We start from the raw sequence: 5085 nt of genomic DNA, 5'->3' as shown, positions 1-5085 counted from the left end.
ATGAATTGAATAGTAAGAATAATGATTATGCTGTTAGAGTGGCTACTAGAACTAGTAGAATGACTTAGGAACCTTTGTATCCTGAAGGCCTCCCTAAGAGAATTGAGCAAGATGCTCAGAGAAATAATATAGATGCACCTAGTCCTTCTAAAAGGAAGAAAAACAAAAATGATAGGACTTTGCATGCTTCTAGTGAACCTATTACCGAAACACCTGAGAATCCAAATGATATTTCTATTTCTGATGTTGAAACACAATCTGGTAATGAACCTGAAACTAGTAATAATGTTAATGATAATGTTCATGATGATGCTCAACCTAGTAATGATAATGATATAGAAATTGAACCTGCTGTTGAACTTGGTAACCCACAATCAAAGAATCAACGTTATGATAAGAAAGACTTTGTTGCTAGGAAACATGGTAAAGAAAGAGAACCATGGGTTTAGAAACCCATGCCTTTTCCTCCCAAACCATCCAAGAAAAAGGATGATGAGGATTTTGAGCGCTTTGCTGAAATGATTAGACCTATTTTTTTGTGTATGCGATTAACTGATATGCTCAAAATGAATCCTTATGCTAAGTACATGAAAGAAATTGTTACTAATAAAAGAAAGATATCAGAAGCTAAAATTTCCACCATGCTTGCTAATTATACTTTTAAGGGTGGAAGACCAAAGAAACTTGGAGATCCAGGAGTACCCACTATACCATGCTCCATTAAAAGAAACTATGTTAAAACTGCTTTATGTGATCTTGGAGCCGGTGTTAGTGTTATGCCTCTCTCTTTATATCATAGACTTGATTTGAATAAGTTGACACCTACTAAAATATCTTTATGGCTGATAAATCAACTACTATACCTGTCGGTATTTGTGAGGATGTGCCTGTTGTAGTTGCAAACGTTACTATTTTAACAGACTTTGTTATTCTTGATATTCCCGAGGACGATAGTATGTCTATTATTCTTGGAAGACCCTTTTTGAATACTGCAGGGACTGTTATTGATTGCACTAAAGGCAATGTCACTTTTCATGTTAATGGTAATGAGCATACGGTACACTTTCCGAGGAAACAACCTCAAGTTCATAGTATCAATTCTATTGGAAAAATTCCATCTATTATATTTGGAGGTTTTGAATTTCCTCTTCCTACTATCAAGAAGAAATATGATATTCTTATTATTGGGGATGTGCATATCCCCGTTGAGGTAACATAGTGTTATTTGAAATTTCTCCGGTTCCATGTTATTCGGAATGAGTTCGTTAACAAGACTTGATCAACCTTGTTAGTGGATTCCTTTTGATGATCATGAGATGGATGAAACTAGAAGGCACAACCTTCTGTACCCTCCTTTTACTTTATGTTATTTATAATAAATAAAATAAAAATAAGTATTTTTCTGTCTGTTATCTGATTATCCATGCAATATAAAAATACTCCGAAAATAAAAGTTCTCCAAATGCCCTGAAATTTAAATATGATTTTTCTGGAATATTTGATAATATTTGGCACTGAGAACACAGCAGGAGGAGCTGGCACCTGGCCACGAGGGTCAGGGGTGTGCCCTACCCCCCTGGGCATGCCCCTGCCTCGTGGGCCCACGGTGGCCCTCCTTCACTTATCCTTTCACCCACACACTCCTTCTTCCTCCCACAAACACGAATATCCAGCTCAAACCCGAGTCCAAGCTCATTTTGCTACCATTTTTCGATCTCCTTGCTCAAAGCACCTCTCACAAAACTGCTTGGGGAGATTGTTCCTTTGTATGTGACTCCTCCAATGGTCCAATTAGTTTTTGTTCTAGTGCTTTATTCATTGCAAATTTGTGCTGCTTAGGTGACCCTGTTCTTGAGCTTGCATGTTAAATGTATATGGTCAAAAGTAGTTTTGATGCATGATATAGTCTCTAGGCACTTGTAGGAGTAGTTGCTATCAATATTATTGAGTTTGGTTTACTTTTATTTGAAGTTACTAAAAATTTCAGAATTTTTCAGAAAATAATGAAGAGACTTTTGAGGGGCTCATCGAGCCGAAGCTCGAAGGAAAAGGCACATAAGCCCAAATATAATCTGCCTCGCACCGCGGAGGTTCGGTCGTGTGAATGGCCTTCCGATGATTTCTTGAGAGCAGCCGGGATTTATGAAGATTTTTATGAATTGGCTGATAATGCAGGCCTCACCACTTTCCTCCATGACCAACCCGATTAGTATCTCTTACTCACAAATATCTTTGTGCAAAACTTTCATTTCCATTCTAGGAGCTCACCACCTACGGTGGAGTTTTATTTATATGATGAGCATAAGGAGATGTCACTTTATGATTTTTGTCGGGTTTGTTTAGTCCCTTTCGAGGGCGCGACAGAGGAACCACATCGCAGCAATGTGGATGGCTTTATTGATACCATCACTGTAGGGGAAACGAGGAAGGTTTCCGATGCACAAATCACTAGCATACATTTTCCTGTTTTACGCTACTTTACAATATTTGCTAGTCGTTGCTTAATTGGTCACAGAAACTGTGGAAACCTTAGTGTTCCTGATATTATTATTTTGTTCCACGGTTTATTCAGTGATAACTCTGTTAGTATGGGCGGTATTATTGCTAAACGGTTAAGTCTGAACCATACAAAGGGCCCCATCTTTAGAGGCATCTATGCTTCATGCCTAGCTGCACATTTTAACATACCTATTAGACATTATGAGAAGGAAGAAAAATTGCTGCCTCGTGTTTATTTAGATTATAAGAGTATGGTGGCACATGATTTTATTGTTAAGAATAGGGAAGGAGAGCTTAAATACAAATTGTTCTTTGATAAACATCATCCGGAGACTATTACCCTACCTGCTCCTTCCTTGTTTGATTTATCTGCAGGCCAGTACCTTGTTCTGTTAGAGGCTATTCACGCCTATCGGAACCCTACATCGGCCATAGAGCCAGAGCCGGAACCACAAGTTGATCCTCCACGACAGTCTAACTACCAGTGGGATCCAGAGATGATTGCCAACCAGTGGCAATCAGAGTCTTCTTCATTGTAGTATGACCCCAACTATTACTATGGATATCCGCCAGGCCAGTCGTGGCCATAGACCAACTTAGGCCAAAAAGCCTAAGCTTGGGGGAGTACGTATTTCCCGGCGACATTACATTTATGTTCACACACTCATTGCTAGATGTCGGTGCTCATACTTTTTCATTGTATCATCCATGCTAGTTTATTTCCTTTTTATGCTTTCTTCTTGTGTGTTTAATAAACCTTAAGAAAAACCAAAAAAATAGTTGTAGCTTTTAATTAGTTTACTTTCCATGCTTGTAGTAGTAATTAAAAATAAAACCCAAAAAGATTTCATGTTCTTCTTTTGCTTGTTGGGAGATTTCCCATGTAAATAGTTTTATTTATTTTCTTTTCTTTGGGATTCGATAGGAGAAGACTATGATTGAATTGTTGAAGTGGCTCTTATATGCATTATTGTTGATCTGACAAAAGAGCCCATATTTCCTTGTCTTCTCCTGTTTATTGAATGCTTGCAGATTCCAGCTTAGTCCAATGCACGTGCACTCTTATTATTATACACATCATTCGGTCATGCAAGTGAAAGGCAATTATGATGATGTATGATGGACTGACTGAGATGAGAAAAGCTTGTATGAACTCGACCTCTCTTGTTTTTGTAAATATGATTAGTTCATCGTTCCTGATTCAGCCTATTATGAATAAACATGTTTACAATGACAACTAGAGATCATAGTTTCTTGTGCCATGCTTGATTAGCTAGGAGCTTATAATGGTTTACATTGCGTGCCAACATGCTATTAAAATGGTTGTGATGTGGTATGATAGGGTGGTATCATCCTCTGAATGATTTAAGTGACTTGACTTGGCGCATGTTCACGCATGTAGTTGAAACAAAATCAACATAGCCTTCACGATATTTATGTTCATGGTGGATTATATCCTACTCATGCTTGCATTTGGTGTTGATTAATTTTAATGCATGTTCATGACTGTTGTCGCTCTCTAGCTGGTCGCTTCCCAGTCTTTTGCTAGCCTTCACTTGTACTAAGCGGCAATACTGCTTGTGCATCCACTCCATAAACCCCAAAGTTATTCCATATGAGTCCACCATACCTACCTATATACGGTATCTACCTGCCGTTCCAAGTAAATTTGTATGTGCCAAACTCTAAACCTTCAAATAAATATCTTGTTTTGTATGCTCAAATAGCTCATGTATCAACTAGGGATGTCCGTATCTTCCATGTTAGGTGGGTTATTCTCAAGAGGAGTGGACTCCGCTCCTCACTCACGAGAAAGTGGCTGGTCACCGGGATGCCCAGTCCCATGCTTTATGCAAATCAAATCAAAATAATTGCAAACAAAACTCCCCCTGGGACTCTTGTTAGTTGGAGGCACTCGTTGTTTCGAGCAAGCCATGGATTGATGCTTGTTGGTGGAGGGGGAGTATAAACTTTACCATTCTGTTTGGGAACCGCCTATAATGTGTGTAGCATGGAAGATATTGCCATCTCTTGGTTGTTATGTTGACAATGAAAGTATATGGCTCAAAATATTATTCACCTCTATTTCAAAACCGAGCTCTGGCACCTCTACAAATCCCTGCTTCCCTCTGCGAAGGGCCTATCTATTTACTTTTATGTTGAGTCATCATCCTCTTATTAAAAAGAACTAGTTGGATAGCACCGCTGTCATTTGCATTCATCACTGTTAGTTTACATTGAGTATGACTTGACTAGGTCTCTTTTACCATGAATTACAATGTCTAGTCAGTCCTTGATCTTTAAAGGTGCTCCGCATTTATGTTTTTCAGTCTCAGAAAGGGCTAGCGAGATACCATTTTTTTATATCATATTATGATTGTTTTGAGAAAGTATTGTCATCCGAGATTTATTATTATTGCTCACTAGTTGATTATGCCATTGATATGAGTAAACTTGAGACCTAAGCGTTATTGTGAATGTGGTTAGTCATAATCTTTGCTGAAAACTTGAATGTTGGCTTTACAAATTTACAACAACAAGAGCAAACAGAGTTTGTAAAAGTTTTTCTTTATCACTTTCAGTTTA

The sequence above is a fragment of the Triticum dicoccoides genome, chromosome 2A (genome assembly GCF_002162155.2).
Source record: "Triticum dicoccoides isolate Atlit2015 ecotype Zavitan chromosome 2A, WEW_v2.0, whole genome shotgun sequence".
NCBI lineage: Eukaryota > Viridiplantae > Streptophyta > Magnoliopsida > Poales > Poaceae > Triticum > Triticum dicoccoides.
This window is presented reverse-complemented; position numbering follows the sequence as displayed.